The sequence below is a fragment of the Somniosus microcephalus genome, chromosome 15, assembly GCF_052327205.1.
Source record: "Somniosus microcephalus isolate GS21.2 chromosome 15, FLI_Smic_1.0, whole genome shotgun sequence".
Taxonomy (NCBI): Eukaryota; Metazoa; Chordata; class Chondrichthyes; order Squaliformes; family Somniosidae; genus Somniosus; species Somniosus microcephalus.
This window is the reverse complement of record NC_141001.1, coordinates 98,736,902-98,756,122: the sequence shown is the minus strand read 5'-3', so window position 1 is coordinate 98,756,122 and position 19,221 is coordinate 98,736,902. Positions and strand designations below refer to the sequence as shown.

Genomic DNA, 19,221 nt, shown 5'->3' with positions numbered 1-19,221 from the left:
CACATTCTTTTACACAAATTGTGTTACTCAAGAAGAAGGTCCACCATCACCTTCTCAGGTCAGTTAAGAATGGGATGAGCAATAAATGTGGTCATAAAAGCTTTGCTCACATCCCAGGAACAGATTAATAAGAAAGGAAGAACTTGCATTTATATAGCGCCTTCCACGACCTTGTGACGTCCTAGAGCACTTACAGCCAATTAAGAACTTTTGGAGTGTAGTCACTTTTTTAAAATTCGTTTTTATGGGATGTGGGTGTTGCTGGCAAGGCCAGCATTTATTGCCCATCCCTAATTGCCCTTGAGAAGGTGGTGGTGAGCCGCCGCCTTGAACCGCTGCAGTCCGTGTGGTGATGGTACTCCCACAGTGCTGTTAGGGAGGGAGTTCCAGGATTTTAACCCAGCGACGATGAAGGATTGGCGACATACTTCTAAGTCAGGATGGTGTGTGACTTGGAGGGGAACTTGGAGGTGGTGATGTTCCCATGCGTCTACTGCCCTTGTCCTTCTACGTGGAAGAGGTCGCAGGTTTGGGAGGTGCTGCCGAAGAAGCCTTGGCGAGTTGCTGCAGTGCATCTTGTAGATGGTACACACTGCAGCCATGGTACGCCGGTGGTGGAGGGAGTGAATGTTTAAGGTGGTGTAATGTAGGGAAATGCGGCAGCCAATTTGCACACAGCAAGGTCCCACATACAGCAATGAAATAATGATCTGACATTCTATCTTAGTGATGTCGGTCGAGGGATAAATATTGTCCAGGACACTGGGGAGAACTCTCCTGCTCTTCTTCGAATAGTGCCATGAGATTTTTTGCATCCACCTGAGAGGGCAGACAGGGCCTCGGTTTAATGTCTCATCTGAACGACGGCACCTCCGACAGTGCAGCACTCCCTCAGTACTGCACTGGAGTGCCAGCCTAGATTTTGTGCTCAAGTCTCTGGAGTGGGCCTCGAATCCACAACCTTCTGACTCAGGGAAGAGTGCTACCCACTGAGCCACAGCTGACCCTTCAAAAAAAAATGTGCAGAGGGGAAATTTGGAGGAGGAGAAGCACAAAATTATTCAGGAAAATGTGTTGGAAATAACATATCTGCTTGTTTTAACCCAGTGTTGATTAAATGTGGGAGAATTTTCCAAATAATGGTTTTTGAACACTGCTTTGTTTCCTGATGTTTCTTCACTGAACCAGAAGATTTAATATTATACATCCCGTTGCATTTCCCGTTGGTGAATCAATACTTCTGTACAAAGTATCAATAGACATTGTCTCACAGAGCTGTGGCTTTTTTTTTACTGGATTAAAAGTAATGTTGAAGTGCTGTACAATTGGAACAAACTCAAGTACAGTAGTTCATTCAATAACATGAGATATTGGCACAAATGGAGAGTTGGATTAGGTGGCTTCAGGGCATTTTAGATCGCTGGATGTTTGTATCAAAATTTCTTCATGATCTGTCTATTTTTTTTATTCATTCATGCGATGTGGGGCTCGCTGGCAAGCCCAGCATTTATTGCCCATCCCTAATTGCCCTTAGCTGAGTGGCTTGCTGGGCCATTTCAGAGGGGCAGTTTAGAGTCAACCACATTGCTGTGGGTCTGGAGTCACATATAGGCCAGACCGGGTAAGGACGGCAGATTTACTCTCCTGAAAAACCAGCTGGGTTTTTAGAAACATAGAAATATAGAAGATAGGAGCAGGAGTAGGCCATTCGGCCCCTCGAGCCTGCTCCGCCATTCAATGAGATCATGGCTGATCATCCAAATTCAGTATCCTGTCCCTCCCTTCTCCCCATATCCCTTGATCCCTTTAGCCTTAAGAAATATATCCAACTCTTTCTTGAATATATTTAATGAATTGGCCTCCACTGCCTTCTGTGGTAGAGAATTCCACAGGTTCACCACTCTCTGGGTGAAGAAATTCCTCCTCATCTCTGTCCTAAATGGCTTACCCCTTATCCTTAGACTGTGACCCCTGGTTCCGGACCCCCTGCCATCAGGAACATCCTTCCTGCATCCAGTCTGTCCAGTCCTGTTAGAATTTTTATAAACTTCAATGAGATCCCCTCTCATTCTTCTAAACTCCAGCGAATACAAGCCCAATCGACCCAATCTCCCCTCATACGTCATTCCTGCCATTCCAGGTATCAGCCTGGTGAATCTTCGCTGCACTCCCTCCATGGCAAGAACATCCTTCCTCAAATAAGGCGACCAAAACTGCACACAATATTCAAGGTGTGGTCTCACCAAGGCCCTGTACAACTGCAGCAAAACATCCTTGTTCCTGTACTCAAACCCTCTCGCTGCGAAGGCGAACATACCATTTGCCTTCTTAACCGCCTGCTGCACCTGCATGCTTACCTTCAGCGACTGGTGCACAAGGACACCCAGGTCTCATTGCACTTCCCCTTCTCCCAATCTATTGCCGTTCAGATAATAATCTGCCTTCCTGTTTTTGCCACCAAAGTGGATAACCTCGCATTTATCCACATTATACTGCATCTGCCATGCTTCTGCCCAATCACACTGGAGTTTCTCAGCATCCTCCTCACAGCACACACGCCCACCCAGCTTTGTGTCATCTGCAAACTTGGAGATATTACATCTAGTTCCCTCGTCTAGATCATTAATATATATTGTGAATAGCTGGGGTCCTAGGACCGAGCCCTGCGGTACCCCACTAGTCACTGCTAATTACAACAATCTGGCAGTTACATGGTCACCATTACTGATGCTAGCTTTTTATTCCAGATTTATTTTGAATTAATTGAATTTAAATTCCCCAGCTGCCGTGGTGGGGTTTGTACTCATGTCTCCGGATCATTAGTCCAGGGCCTCTGGATTAATAGTCCAGTAACATAACCGCTGTGCTACCGCGTCCGTCATTCGCAGAAAAAAAATAATCTTTTAAAGCAGACTCATTTGAAGGAGTTATCAGAACCGACCCGCCTGAAGTCCTGTCTGAACTCGAAGCAGAAGGCAGAGGCTTTTGCTTAAACTTGGTGACCCGATAAAGAGGTGGGGGGCAGTGCCTTCTTCCCCATCAGGTAAAACATCATGGGCTAAATCTTTTGAGATCCGGCATCACAGGCAGGACCTTGGATGCAGCGGGCAGCTTATGGGGGGAAAAAAAGTCACAGGTGCCCCGCCCCAATTTTCCATTCACAATGGATGGAAAATGGTGGTCAGTGTCGCTACACATAATTGGAAAAAGTAACCCATAAAAATACACAACCGTACTTTGAATTTCCTCTACTAATTAAACATCCCTTGCGGTTAACGTGACCAATGTTGCGATTAGCACTTGTATCAACTAGATTGTTAGTATTTCCCTTCCTCTATGTTGACTAAAAGAAAAGAGTGATTGTTGTCCCTTCACCTCCCCCCCCCTCCCCCGATGGAGCAGCTAAATATTGCACCGGCAAAATTACAGAGAAAATTGAATATAAGGTGCAAATATATATGCTGCAGGCGTAGAAGGCTATTAAAGCTGAGAAATAAATGGCAAAACATTGGGACGTTCACAGTAAGTCAAAGGAAAAGTGTTTTAAAAAGGATCGGAAAGGGAAGAGGCTTGGAATATATACACAGTCAACCCAATATAAAACAAACAACAGCTTGCCATGTTGTACAGTCATTAGGACTGCCTGTATTTGTATAAATAATACCTTTAAAAGTGCTCATTTGATACTCATTTGCCACCTACTGTGATAGTGCAGCACCCAGTTCCGAAAGGCATCTCGACTCTGCTGAAACATAAAGGTTCAGTCATCCCAGAACCAGCACTGATTACCTGAGGCGTTAGCTGAATCCCTGCTGTGCAGTATGCCTTTTATTCTGGCTGAGAGAATGAAGAGCTATCCAGGGGCGTGCATCATGGGAGGAGGAGCAGCAGCAGCTGGAAAGTGAAGGTGATGTGGAGAGGGAGGTGGTGGCAAGGGAACTGATGGTGATGAGTCAGTGTTGAGGTGATGAGTGGCATAACTGTTGTAAATTGATTGGTAAGACTAGCCACCTACAATGTAGTCTGAAACCTATCATGTAATCTGCCCGCCAGCCAGGTAGCGATTCCCGCTAGGTACAGGCGGGAGTCCGACTTCCAGCCTTGAAATGGGGCATGGGGAGTTAAAATTTCCTGGGGCCTCGTGCTGCGGAGGGCTGAATGCTTTGCTTCCCGCCTCGGCCTGTGCTCGCACAAGTCCCATCTGGAGTTAAGATCCAGGCTAAAGTCAGGTAACTGGAAGCGCCAAGTAGAATAGAGGGATATGGGAACATAGTAGCAGGAGTAGGCCATTCAGCCCATCGAGCCTGTTCCGCCATTCAAGTAGATCATGGCTGATCTGTATCTTAACTCCATTTCCTTTAATATCTTTGCTTAACAAAAATCTATCATCTCAGTTTTTAAGTTTTCAATTGACTTAGCCTCAACAGTTTGTTTTGGGGGTGGGGGGGAGAGAGTTCTATATTTCCACTCCCATTTATGTGAAGAAGTGCTTTCTGACATCACCCCTGAACGGCCTAGCTCGAATTTTAAGGTTATGCCCCCTTGTTCTGGACTCTCCCGCCAGAGGAAATAGTTTGTGGGGGAATCTAGAACTGGGGGTCATAGTTTCAGAATAAGGGGTCGCCCATTTAAAGTGGAGATGAGGAGGAATTTCCTCTTGTGAATCTTTGGATAGAGCTGTGGAGGCTGGGTCATTGAATATATTCATGGCGGAGAGAGACAGATATTTGAAAAACCGTGGAGTCAAGGGTTATGGGGAGCGGGCAGGGAAGTGGAGTTGAGGCCAAGATCAGATCAGCCATGATCTCATTGAATGGCGGAGCAGGCTCGAGGGGCCGAATGGCCGACTCCTGCTCCTACGTCTTATGTTCCTCTCTATCTACCCATATGATATTAAATCTTTGAGAAAAACTTGGCTTCAGCTGGGGCAGGGCTGGGAACTAAATATTCCTGCTATAACATTTTCAGAAGAAATAGAGAGGGCAAAAAAAAAAGCAAGAAGGGTTGGCCTTTTTTATTAAGGACTTTGATTCTAGCCATAGAAAGTTTTTATATTGTCGTGCTCAGAAGGGTAGAGATTAAGGGGGTGGGGCCAATTTCTTTGGATACTTTAGGCGCTAAAGAGCTTCTGTGGTGGCCAAGCTGGGGCCTTGAGCTGCAACGCTGGTTTAACCCGTCTTTAGTGCAAGACACCATCTTGGTAAAGGCGTTGAAGCGCGCGCAAGGAAGGCCGCCCAGAGGATCATTAAGGCTCTGATTGACAAATAATTTCCTACTAGTGCTGATTAAAGAGGCTGCACGGCATTTTGGTGGCTAGCGTTTCAATTAACAACCTCTCCGAACAGCGACCAGCTGAACAGGAGTAAACAAGTGGTTGCTGAGGATTTTGAGCGCTACTTAAAGCTATGCTTAGCTATCACTGTTCACTTGCTGCTGGAGATCTGAAGAGGACGTTTGAGACACATCTTGAGACTTTCTGGGACACTTTGTCAAGACTTCACCAATACTCGAGCAACATTTATTCTGGATATTCTCTGAGGACTTCATCTGAAGAGAATGAATGCTGTGCTACTCTACCTTATTGGACAACTCATAGGAGTCACCAGGAGAAAGGGAGTGCCTGGCCATGGGCATCTTTCTAGGGCTCACCTTCGGTCTGCAGGAGGAATGGGAGGAGGACATGAGGCCAGACAGAGCAGTACCAGCTGCTGCAGGAGAGAGGGACAGGAGGGCGAGGTGCAATGTTCCCGTTAAGCTGTGCGGCCACGCAGCTGTCTGGAGGTCCCTCGCACCATCTTTGTAGTGGGAGATTTTGCGCATGCGCGAAATTGTGAATGGGCTGCGCAGCCCGTTTAAGGGACTGCGCACCCCAAAGAAAGTTAGGGGAACATTGGCAAGGTGGACTCCTTCCCCGTTCCCCCCCCGCCTCCTGCGGGTACAGGACATCCCGCCTCCTCGGGACCTCCTCCACCAGGACATTCCAGTGCCATGTCGGAGAACCTGTACGCCCTCTCCCTCGGTCCCTGAGCCATCCTGATGCGTTCCATTGTGTGTCACCCAGCGCACTCCACACCTTCAGTGGAAGTGGGTGCTGGAGGCTACGTATAACCGCCCCACGAAAACTGCTCCTAATCAGCGCTTGAGTCTTAAACCTGCAGGTGTCTGTTTTAGCGCCTCCGGACACGTTTGAATCATGATAATCGTCAGTTAGCCCTAAAATTGCGAGCTAAAACCAGACTTTTAAACAGGCGTGTTTTATTCGCACAGCACCCACTTAACGCCTGATTTCATCCTTTCACCAAAATAACCCCCAAGGAATAACAAAGAATGTTACCATATCGGGAATGCATACGAAGAGACAAATAGCATGAAAGAAATCGAGAATGGTCTTTGTAGGCAACTTAGAGGAGTTAGAAGTAAGAAAGAAAGGAGAACTCCGAACTTTAGGGCCCCCACAACAGGTTACTTTTTCTGAAATGCGGGGGGGGAATTTTAACTGAAAAAAAAACTGGGTGGGTTGAGGGTGTGGGGGCAGTTAAAATGTTAAAAATCTGAATCCTGACCTGAACCCACCTCCAACCTGCCCACTTCCGGTTTTAACGGGGGCGGACAGCCAACCCGCTGCCTGGAGACGGGACAGCAATTTAAATATTATAATGAGGCTGGAAGCCTCTTTAACCTACATTTTGTTTTTAACTGCAGTTTTAATGGCAGTTACAGCGAGACGGGGACTGCTGCAACGCGGAGGGTGAGCACCTTTATACTAATCTCCTGCATCCAGTATCCCTGCCTAATGCAGCCCCTGCGATCAGAGACCCCCTCATGAGGCCTCCGATCACCTCCCCCCGCCCCGATCAGCCTGAGGCCGGCCATGATCCTTTGGTAGCCAGCCGCAATCTACTTTCTTTCCTCCTCCCCGGTCCCTCGACAGCCACGATCATCCTCACCTCCCCCCCCCTGCCCCTGGTCCCTCGATGGCCGCAATCATCCTCACCTCCCCCCACCCACCCACCCCGCCTCTCCCATTCCCCCAGAGACCGGCACCAGTCCCCACCCGATCCCTCCCTCCCCTCCTCTGTGCGGCCTAGTGCCGCAGGTCTACCCGCCCGCAGCCAACCAGCCTCTCCATCTGGCGGGCGGGAAACAGAGGCTTCAGATGCAAATCAAGCCCTGCCGTTAAAGTCGGCAGGGCCTGTGGGGAAACCCGACCCCCCGAGTTTCCCGCCCTCATCGGAGCCCCCCCTGCCCCCAACCCCCCTTCCCCATGAAAATGCAGCCTGCTGTCACTACTTTTATTTAGGGAAACATGGCCACCGATTTGCTCTCAAACAGCAAGTGCATGAATAACCAGGGATCTTTTAGACCCCACCTGAACAGGCCAACAGGGCCTTGCTTTAACATGCGATCTGAAAGATGGCATCTCCAACAATGCAGCACTCACTCAGTACAGTGCTGAGGTATAAGCCGAGATTATAGGCTCAATACCAATAAGACTCTTCAGTTACCAACCTGCTGACTTGGAGGTGAGAGGGCGACGAGCTGAACTCAGCTGACAGAATAGTAATAGAGTTGTAATATTGGAGGGCTTTAACATTCCTAAGGGGATAATTGTTTGTGGTCAAATGATAAGTGGTTCTTCGAATGTACACAGGACGATTTTTATTTAAATGAGGTCTGCTCACCAAAATTGAGGAGGCCTCCCGCCACTGGCTGTGGGTGGGGTTTGCAATCGTGCCACCCGACGTTCCCTCAAAATGAAAATCGCTCGCCCCCCCCCCCCCCATGGTATAAAAGGAAACATAGGCGCGTGGGTTCTGACAATAGGTCATCGACCTGAAACGTTGGGGGAAATTCAACCTAAAAAAACGGATGGGTTGGGGTTGGGTGAGAAATAAAAGTGTTAAAAATCTGAATCCTGACTAGAACCCGCCTCCAACCCACCCACTTCCGGTTTTAACGGAGGCGGGACGGGGGTTGGGCAGGCAGCCAACTGCTCCCATGAGGCTGGTTGTCCATTATAATGAGGCTGGCTTGCCTCAGATTTAAGCACCATTTAAAATTTAACAGTGGTTGGTGGGGTTTTGCAGGCCTCGCGAAATTTGCTAGCGAATGGATGGTGAGGACTGCTGGATCCAGGAGGTGCCTGCATACAGTCTATTTCACAGCAGACACAGTCTATTTCACAGCAAAGAGCAAAGCAAACGAGGTCTATTCATATGGCCTATTTAAAAAGAATCTCCATGAACTGCAGCAGACAGAAACTGCAGCAACTCCTCCCGATAAAAGCAGGATCATTTCTCCAGCAACATGCAGTGAGTGGAGGATAGTTACATAATGCAAATTATTTGTGTAAAATCAATGCCAGTCACTTCCAGCAGTGCGGTCTCCAGGCGGGAGTGATGGGGGAATTACCCAATAATTTCTATTCTGGCTGGGAATGGCGGTGTCACGAAATGCAGCCGTAATATAAACAGGGCGGTGAAGGTGTCTCTGCTGGCACGGGCACCCCATCGTGCAGATGGTGTTTCCCTGCACCATCACAGGTAAACATAAATGGATGGCACCCCTGGCCCTGGATGTCTCTGGCCACCGATACAGGTGCAACGTTTGTCATTGCTGACCGTACGGACTGACCCCTGACATTGGGAAAGGTCCAACGCCCAGAAAATGAAAGCTTGATGGTAGCTTTTCAACATCTGTGCTTCCTGTCTGTGAAGACCCATGTACAACTGCGGATAGTAGGGTCTTCATCTTCTTCCAAAAAGAAGTCCAGGGCCAACTGTGTTCGGGGGAGCCAGCGCGGACTTGGTGGGCCAAATGGCCTCTTTTGCGCTGTACAGTAATGCCTCCCCAACTGTGGGGGATACGTCCCTGAAAACCCCCATGGTTAGTAAAACCGCGGTTGGCAAATACAGTATAAATGTTCAAATAACACAATAAAAAAGAATATAAAAGCAATAAAATCATGTTATTTACCTTAATCCTAAATTAAAAACCGCGTATACGCAAAATTCAGTGCCGCGGCTGGCAAAAGTTTTTGCAGAGAGGAAACCGTGTATACTTGAAATCCGCATATGGCAAAACCGCGGTTGGGGCGGGATTCCTGTACTATTTATTCTATGTATGTGGAGCAGGGTAGATGTTTAATAATAAACTGCTCTTTACCTATTGGGTGCAGTTTTGGTCGCCTTATCTGAGGAAGGATGTTCTTGCCATGGAGGGAGTGCAGCGAAGATTCACCAGACTGATACCTGGGATGGCAGGAATGACGTATGAGGAGAGATTGGGTCGATTGGACTTATATTCGCTGGAGTTTAGAAGAATGAGAGGGGATCTCATTGAAACTTATAAAATTCTAACAGGACTATGTTACGTCCGTGTGTAATTGAGACGCGGACTGCAGGAGTTGGTTATAACAGGTGTTTACTGAGTGGAGACAAAACTGGAACTACTATACAAAGTTACTTCACAGGCTTATATACAGGGGTGGTCACTACTGGTACTGCAGTATACAGGGGCTGCAGAATATAGTTCCTTCTTCAAAGTACATACACTACAATTCCTCCCCTTTTAGCTAAACAGTACATAACATTCGATTAATAATTAAATAACATATTTACAATTACAGTTGCTATACACATTAGCTGAAGTTAAGCAATTATAAATTCAGTCTTTGAGGAGGCTTCCTGATTCTGTCCGGATAACGCCTCTTTGGGGTATCAGGTTCTTCTGGCAAAGTTGATTCGGGATTAACGTCGTTGTTTGGTTCATCTGCTTCCAATATCACCGATTCTGAGGTAGATGCAATTGGTACTTCGGTTTCATCACCAGGTGTATCGGATCGTGGTGTGGATTTGACGTTTTCCAGTGACTCTAGAATCTGGTCAGCATGGCGTCTTACAATGCTCTCTCCCACGTCCACGGTATACATTAGAGGTCCTTGCCGTGTGCAGATCGTTCCTGGCTGCCATTTCTCTGTGCGGTAGTCCCGGGCCAAAACTGGTTGACCGATCTTAAAACTCCTGGTCGGCCTTTCATTCATATTCTGAAACTGCCTGTTCGCCACATCTCTTCTGATGTTTGGCTTAACCAAATCCAAGCGGCATCGTAGTCTTCGATTGAAGAACATCATGGCTGGAGTTTGGTTGGTAACCGCATGTGTCGCATTCCGGTAGGCAAACAAGAAGTTATCCACCTTGTGTTGTAGGGGTATGTCTTCATTACCCATTGCCTTGATAGCCTTCTTGAATGTTTGAACGAACCTCTCAGCCAATCCATTGGTGGCTGGATGATATGGGGCGGATGTGTAATGCTTAACACCATTGTTCTTTAAGAACCTCCGGAACTCTTCAGACACAAACTGTGGTCCATTGTCGGAGCAAATCTGTTCAGGCAGCCCATTTCTGGCGAATATGGTTCGTAAGACTGTGATAGTTTTTTTCTGTGGTGGTTGAGGACATTTTTATTACCTCTGGCCACTTTGAATGTGCATCCACCGCAATTAAAAACATCGAGTCCATAAATGGACCAGCAAAATCAATGTGCACCCTTTGCCATGGAGATGAGGGCCACTCCCATGGATGTAGAGGGGCTTGCGGTGGGGCGTGTTGGACCTTCTGGCATCCTGTACAGCTCTTGGTCATCTCTTCGATTTCTCTATCGATTCCTGGCCACCACACAAACGCTCTGGCTAAGTTCTTCATTTTTACCCCTCCCAGATGACCCTCATTGAGCACTCTATCCTTCAATTTGGGTGGAATTACTACTCTGGATCCACACATCAAGGTTCCTCAGCACACTGACGGCTGTTCTCTTCTCGGCGAGAATGTTGGCAACAGTGGTTCGCCATGTGCTGGCCATCCCTTCACCGTTAAATCATAGACCCTGGAGAGTATCGGGTCATTTCGTGTTTCTTTTTCTATGTTTGCATTCGTCACAGGTAGACATTCGACTATGGTCGAGTGGAATATCTCCACAGGATCCACTGCAGGTGCTTCTTCCACCGTCGGCAACGGTAGGCGCAACAATCCATCAGCATTCCCATGCTGTTTAGTTCCTTTGTACTCGATGTCATATTGGTGTGCCCCTAGGAAAAGGGACCACCTCTGTAGCCGTTGTGCTGTCATTATTGGGACGCCCTTCTGAGGGTTGAAAATGGAGACAAGAGGTTGATGATCAGTTAGTAGAGTAAATTTCTGACCGTGCAGGTAGTGATTGAACTTCTTCACCCCCCACACCAGGCTGAGGGCCTCTCTGTCAATCTGGGCATAGTTACGCTCGGCTGAAGTTAACGAGCGTGACGCAAAAGCTATCGGCCTCTCTGAACCATCAAGGAATTTATGTGACAGTACCGCTCCAATGCCGTAGGGAGACGCATCACACGCCAGTCTTATCAGTAGTGATCGGTTGTAGTGAGTCAATACTTCTCTTGAAGTGATTAGGTCCTTACTCTTCTGAAAGGCCCGCTTACATTCATCGCTCCATTTCCATGCTACTCCAGTTTGTAGTAGGGCGTTCAGTGGGTGCAGAATTGTGGACAAATTCGGCAAAAACTTATGGTAGTAATTCACCAATCCGAGGAATGACCTCAGTTGCGACACATTTTCAGGCGCTGGAGCCTTAACTACCGCTTCAATTTTGTCAGGGGACTTATGTAACCCCTCTTCATCAATCACGTGGCCACAATACGATATCTGTTTCTTAAAAAACTCGCACTTGGGGCGATTGGCTCGTAGCCCATGTTCTCTTAGCCTAGTGAGCACCTGCTCTAGGTTGGCAAGGTGTTCACTGTCATTTTCACCTGTCACTAGGATGTCGTCCAAGTAACACTGAGTCCCTGGAATCCCTTGCAGGACTTGTTCCATGGCTCTTTGCCATATAGCCGGAGCTGATGCTACTCCGAATACCAGTCGATTATACTGGTAAAGACCTTTGTGAGTGTTTATCGTGAGATACTTCCTAGAGGATTCTTCAACCTCCATCTGCAAATATGCTTGTGCTAGGTCAATTTTTGTAAAACGCTTCCCTCCAGATAGTGAGGCGAAAATATCTTCTATCCTCGGGAGAGGATACTGTACTGTGTGAAGGACTGGGTTCACCGTCACCTTGAAGTCCCCACAGATGCGAACCTTCCTTGGCTCCTCAGACTTATTGTTTAACGTTTTCTTCATGACAGGAACGATGGGTGTCGCCCACTCGCTCCAGTCTACCTTAGATAACACGCCTGCATTCTCCAGATTCTCCAGCTCTGCCTCGACGGCTGGGCGAATTGCATACGGTACCGGTCTTGCTTTGAAAAACTTGGGAATTGCATTCCCTTCTATTTTTATCGAGGTGGTTACGCCTTTAAGAGTTCCCAGTTCTTTTTGAAATACCTCTTTAGCGTTAGCTAAGATTTTTGACAATCGTCCAGGTGTGACATCGTCATCCTTTTTACCAGCCACCGTCAGTGCCTGAATGGAGTGCCAGTCTAAACCTATCTTTCTGATCCATTCACGTCCCAATAACGGTGGTCCACCATCTTACAGTATGTACAGATACAATTTCTGTATATCCTTGCCATTGTATTCAACAGGCACCCTTATTTTCCCTCTGGGGTATACTTTCTGCCCCGTATCCGTCTTCAAGACAATGGATGTGTCTTTCAAGGGTATGTGTGAGAATAGCCGCTCGTAGTCTTGTCGATTCATGCCGGTCAGGGCTGATCCTGTATCCAATTCCATTTTGACTTGGGACCCTGCTATCGTGAGGGTGACCCAAATGGTTCGGTGATCCTCTTTTGTGATTACGTTGTGAAGTTTGAGACAGCTTAGTCTCTTGTTCCCGGATTTACTATCGCTCTTCTGGTCTTCAGAACTACTGTCCGTCATCTTTTGTACTTTCCTGTCCTGTTCCTTAGTAGCCTTTTTGTTGTCATTAGTCTTCTTCCCTGACCTGCAAACTCGTGCAATGTGTCCCATCTTTCCGCATTGCCTGCATATTTTGTCCTTGGACCAGCAGTCCTTCTGGTCATGGGTTGTTCTGCCGCAGTGATATACCTATCAATTCCTCCAATAAAAGGCGAAGAGTTACGAAGGTGACTAAAGGTTTTTATTGACTAAATAACAGCCCACTCTCGTGGGTGATCCGATCCAAGCAGGAGGAATACCAGCCAGTCGCTCACCTTTATACCTGGCCTGGTGGGTGGAGCCAAGGCGGAGTCGGCAGTGGTCATCCCAGGTATAGCAGTGTGGCAAGAGGCGACTTCGTACCGTGATACAATAGTGGTCAGTGATACAGTTATAACGAACAGTGGTGAACAGTGCTAACTACTAACAGTGATACGATAGTGAACGTGGTTTACCACATTCACCCCTTGTTTAGAATTAAGTCCGGCGGGGTGAAGTGTACTACCAATTCTGGTAGGTCAGTCTGTCCGGAGGCTTCGTAAGCCTCTCCGATCGCCGCAGCGGTGGTGTTGCCTTATCCGGTGCTGGTGCCTTATCCGGTGTTGATGCTGGTGTTTGCGTGGTCGGCGAGGGCTCGTGGGGTTCCGGCATGCCGTCTACCTGGACTGAGGTTGGGGGGGGTGGTGGCGGTGTTTCCGGATCGGCTGAGGGTGCGAGGTCTCGTAGGGAGACAGTGTCCTCCCGCCCGTCTGGGTACGCCACGTAGGCGTACTGGGGGTTGGCGTGCAGGAGGTTCACCCTCTCGACCAGGGGGTCCGTTTTATGGGTCCTCACGTGTTTCCGCAGCCAGACCGGCCCCGGGGCGGTCAGCCAGGTTGGTAGAGTGGTTCCCGTAGTCGACTTCCTGGGGAAAACGAACATTCGTTCATGGGGGGTGGTGTTAGTGGCCGTGCAAAGTAATGACCGGATGGAGTGCAGCGCTGTCGGGAGGACTTCTTGCCAGCGGGAGGTTGGGAGGCCCTTAGACTTTAAGGCTAAGAGGACGGCCTTCCATACCGTCGCGTTCTCTCTTTCCACCTGACCGTTACCTCTGGGGTTGTAGCTGGTGGTCCTGCTTGCTGCAATACCTCTCTCTAGGAGGAATTGCCGGAGTTCCTCGCTCATGAAGGAGGAGCCCCGGTCGCTGTGTATATAGTTCGGGAACCCGAACAAGGCGAAGAGGGCATTCAGGCACTTAATGACCGTGCTACTGGTCATGTCGGGGCAGGGGAAGGCAAAGGGGAAACGGGAGTACTCATCAACGATGTTGAGGAAGTACACATTACGGTCAGAGGACGGGAGGGGCCCCTTAAAGTCGATGCTCAGGCGCTCGAAGGGGCGGGTGGCCTTGATCAGGCTTGCTCGGTCCGGCCTATAGAAGTGCGGTTTGCACTCCGCACAGGTCTGGCAGTTCCTGGTCATGGTCCTGACCTCCTCGATGGAGTAGGTCAGGTTGCGGGCCTTAATGAAATGGTAGAGTCTGGTGACTCCGGGGTGGCAGAGCTGGTCGTGGAGGGTCTGAAGCCTATCGATATGCGCGCTGGCGCATGTCATTCGTGAAAGGGCATCAGGGGATTCGTTCAGCTTGCCTGGCCGGTACAAGATCTCATAATCGTAGGTGGAGAGCTCGATTCTCCATCTCAAAATCTTGTCATTCTTGATTTTGCCCTTCAGCTTGTTATTAAACATGAAAGCCACCGAACGCTGGTCGGTGAGGAGGGTAAATCGTTTGCCTGCCAGGTAGTGCCTCCAGCGCCGTACTGCCTCCACGATCGCCTGGGCCTCTTTCTCGACCGACGAATGTCGGATCTCGGGGCCCTGTAGGGTCCTTGAGAAGAAGGCCACTGGCCTCCCCTCCTGGTTTAGGGTGGCGGCTAAGGCGAAGTCGGAGGCGTCGCTCTCCACCTGAAAGGGGATGGACTCGTCCACTGCGTGCATCGTGGCCTTGGCTATGTCTCCCTTAATGAGGGAGAAGGCCGCGCACGCCTCCTCCGTGAGGGGGAAGGAAGTGGCTTTCAGGAGGGGTCTGGCTTTGTCCGCGTAATTGGGTACCCATTGGGCATAGTAGGCGAAAAGCCCCAGGGTTCTCCTAAGTGCTTTAGGGCAGTGGGGGAGGGGTAGCTCCATGAGGGGGCGCATTCTTTCTGGGTCGGGGCCGATGATTCCGTTCTCCACTACGCAGCCGAGGATGGCAAGGCGCGTGGTGTTAAACACGCATTTCTCCTTATTGTAGGTGAGGTTCAGCCGTTGGGCCGTACGGAGGAATTTCTCCAGATTCGCGTCATGTTCCTGCCGGTCGCGGCCGCAGATAGTGACGTTATCTAGGTAGGGGAATGTAGCCTGCAGTTCGTTCTGGTCAACCATCTGGTCCATCTCCCTTTGGAAGACCGAGACCCCATTAGTGACACCGAAGGGGACCCTAAGGAAGTGGTATAGGCGCCCATTCGCCTCGAAGGCGGTATACTGGCGGTCCTCAGGGTGGATAGGGAGTTGGTGGTAGGCCGACTTCAGGTCGATGGTCGAGAATACTTTATACTGTGCAATCTGATTGACCATGTCAGATATGCGGGGGAGGGGGTATGCGTCCAGCTGGGTATATCTGTTTATGGTCTGGCTGTAGTCGATGACCAGGCGGTTTTTATCGCCGGTCTTTACGACTACGACCTGGGCACGCCAGGGGCTGCTGCTCCCCTCGATAATGCCCTCTTTCAGGAGGCGCCGCACCTCAGAGCTAATGAAGGCTCTGTCCCCGGCGCTATACCGCCTGCTTTTGGTAGCGACGGGTTTGCAGTCAGGGGTAAGGTTAGCAAACAGAGAGGGTGGCGGGACCTTGAGGGTGGAGAGGCTGCAGGTGTTACGCGGTGGGCGGTTTAACGTTTGCTGGTTGTTGACTGTGAGTGGGGGGAGGGGTCCACCGTATGCTAGGGTTACGCTTTGGAGGTGGGATTGGAAGTCCAGCCCTAGTAGGACGGCAGCGCAGAGATGGGGGAGGACGAGGAGTTTAAAGTTTTTATACTCCGTGCCCTTAACCGACAGGGTCACGACACAGTAGCCGCTGATGTCCGTGGCGTGGGACCTCGATGCCATCGAGATTCGGCTGCGCGTTGGTAGGACAGAGAGGGAGTAGTGGCTCACCGTGTCTGGGTGGATGAAGCTCTCCGTGCTTCCGCTGTCGAACAGGCAGGTCGTGGCGTGGCCGTTCACTTTGATGTCCATCATTGACTTGGACAGATGGTGCGGGCGGGCTTGGTCCAGGGTGACGGAAGCTAGTGTGTAGCTGAGCGAGTCGTTGTCATCTGCGGGCGAGGCGGTCGGGCGTGGTGAGTAAAATGGCGTCTCCCACGAGGTAGGGCCCCATGAGGCACTATTGGGGTCGGTTGCCTTAATCAAAGATGGCCGCCCCCATGACTCATGTGTGGGGATGCTGGCCTCAGTTGCCCTAAACAAAGATGGCCGCCCCCATGACTCATGTGTGGGGATGCTGGCCTCAGTTGCCCTAAACGAAGATGGCCGCCCCCATAGTTCGCATGCGGCACTGCTGGCCTCTGAGGATCCGCTCCTGCAGGCCTTGGAGAAGTGGCCTTTCTTCAGGCAGGTTTTACATATGGAGTTCTTGGCTGGGCAGCGCGACCTCGGGTGCTTCTCCTGGCCACAAAAAAAACAGCCGGCGGCCCGATCGCGGATGCCCGATGTCGGGGCCGGTGCCGGGGGTGGCGGGGCCGGTCGGGTCCGGGCCGCCGACGCAGAGGTAGGTCCCGGGGGCGGCGCTGGGAAGGGTGCTGTGGTAGGGGTCGGGCCCGAGTCCCAGGGTCGCGAGCAGTACCTGGTGAATGCTTCCTGATCTTGGTGGGCCACTTCCAGGGAGATAGCGAGGGCTTCAGCTTTTTCCATGCTGAGGTCTTTAGCTTCCAGCAGTCTTTGCCGTGAGTACTCGGACCGTAGGCCTTTCAGGAATGCGTCGCGGATATTATCTTCAGTATTTTCGGCTGCCGACACCGATTTAAAGTCACAGTTCCTGGCGAGTGCATATAGCGCCTGTGAGAATTCGGCTACTGATTCTCCTGGCTGTTGCGGCCGTGATCTTAGGAGGTGCCTAGCGTACATGTAGTTTACCGGGGTCCGGTACTTCTGTTTCAGCAGGTTGATGGCGGTCTCGTAGGTAGTCATGTCCTCGATGAGAGTGTATACTCTCGGGCTCAGTTGTGCCTGCAGGACACTTAGTTTGGATGCCTGAGGGACGCTGGATTCTCTCAGGTATGATTCGAAGCAGACCAGCCAGTGTTTAAAGTCTGCGGCTGAGTTTGCTGCTCGTGGGTTCAGGTCCAGGTACGGCGGTCTGAGGGCTCGCAGCCAAGCTGGCTGGTGTGGCTGTGCTCCTGGGAGCTGCGCTGGTGGCTCCTCCGCCGGTTGTGACTCGTTGTCGGACATCATTAAATTTAGTCAATAAAATTGATATACCTATCAATTCCTCCAATAAAAGGCGAAGAGTTACGAAGGTGACTAAAGGTTTTTATTGACTAAATAACAGCCCACTCTCGTGGGTGATCCGATCCAAGCAGGAGGAATACCAGCCAGTCGCTCACCTTTATACCTGGCCTGGTGGGTGGAGCCAAGGCGGAGTCGGCAGTGGTCATCCCAGGTATAGCAGTGTGGCAAGAGGCGACCTCGTACCGTGATACAATAGTGGTCAGTGATACAGTTATAACGAACAGTGGTGAACAGTGCTAACTACTAACAGTGATACGATAGTGAACGTGGTTTACCACACGCAGCGATAACATTTTTCAAATCCCCATGTCATTTCATGGGTGCCGTATTCCTGTGGCTTTTGCTGTATTTCCGCAGCTCCCCTTGCTGCTGCTTCGTATGATACTGCCACGCTGAAAGCCTTATCTAGCGTCAGCTCTTTCTCTGAGAGTAACCTCTTCTGGGTTCCTTCACTCAGGAGTCCACAGACAAATTTGTCCCGTAGGGTATCTGCCAGTCCTGCTCCGAACTGGCAGTGCTTTGATAGCTTGCGTAGTTCCGTAAGGTAATCAGCATTGCTCTCATCTTTATGCTGATTTCTCTTGTGGAATTTAAATCTTTCTGCTATCAGCAGCGGTGTAGGATTTAGGTGTTCCTGTAGGATATCAACAATTTCGTTAAAACTCTTCGCCATCGGTTTGGCTGGAGTGATCAGGTTCCGCAATAGGCCGTACGTTCTTGCGCCCATTAAGTTTAGTAGTACCGATGCCTTTTTCTCATCGGCTACTTCATTTGCCTTGCAATATATTTCAACTCTTTCCACATACGTGGTCCAGTCTTCCATTGCATTATCGAAGGCAGTGATATTGCCAGTCTTCGGCATCTTGGAGATCTAAGATGGCGCCTCCCGCGCTTTGCCTTCTTCCCCGATGGAACAAAAATGGTGCCTCCCGCGCTTTCTGTCTTCTCCGCTGCTGCTAGCGCTGTTGCTGGCGTTTTTATGCCTTGATGGCAACGCCCTATGGTCTTCGCGCACTTCCCCCCGCGCTGCTGCTAACGCCGCTCTCCGCGGTCCCCGTGGCAAACTGCAGCTCCTCGTGGCTTTCTGCGCTTCTAATTTCTTTTATTTCAATTACTGTTCCCATCGTCAGAGCAAACCCTACGGAACACTTTCCTCCCTCTTCTCGGGTCTGTACGCTGCCCGGCTTCGTAGCACCGGCCGCGCCCTGTGTGCTCCACCCTCTCTCTCTCCTCTTCCTGACAACGCTGCTCGTCCCCGTTGAAAAGCCACCCGATCGAGCTCTAGCCCGCCGCAGCCCAGGAAGAATCAGTGTACTACCTGCCACCAGCCCGATTAGCTGGAACACCATAGACAGGATAACCAAGCCCCGCTCTCGACAGCCTCTCCTGCAAATCTTCGAATTCGATGAATCAGAGGCGGTTGCCCATGGTCGACGCCCGTTTCTTCTGTTTGTTTGTTTTTTTCTTTTCTTCCTTCTGGCCTCGACCTCTAACAACTTCGCTTCAGGGATGGACCCCCATGAGGTGGTGCAGAACTGTAGGTAAGTTCGGATCTGTTCGTCGCCAGTGTTACGTCCGTGTGTAATTGAGACACGGACTGCAGGAGTTGGTTATAACAGGTGTTTACTGAGTGGAGACAAAACTGGAACTACTATACAAAGTTACTATACAGGCTTATATACAGGGGTGGTCACTACTGGTACTGCAGTATACAGGGGCTGCAGAATATAGTTCCTTCTTCAAAGTACATACACTACAGACTAGACAGACTAGCAGACTAGATGTAGGAAGGATGTTCCCGATGGCG

At 50.0% G+C, this 19,221-nt stretch overlaps 1 protein-coding gene across 1 annotated transcript in view; it reads left to right on the top strand.

Moving 5' to 3' along the window:
- The window catches only part of LOC147107099 (protein kinase C-binding protein NELL1-like), a 974,256-nt gene that overhangs the window by 439,868 nt on the left and 515,167 nt on the right, over window positions 1-19,221 (top strand). The window lies entirely within an intron of this gene.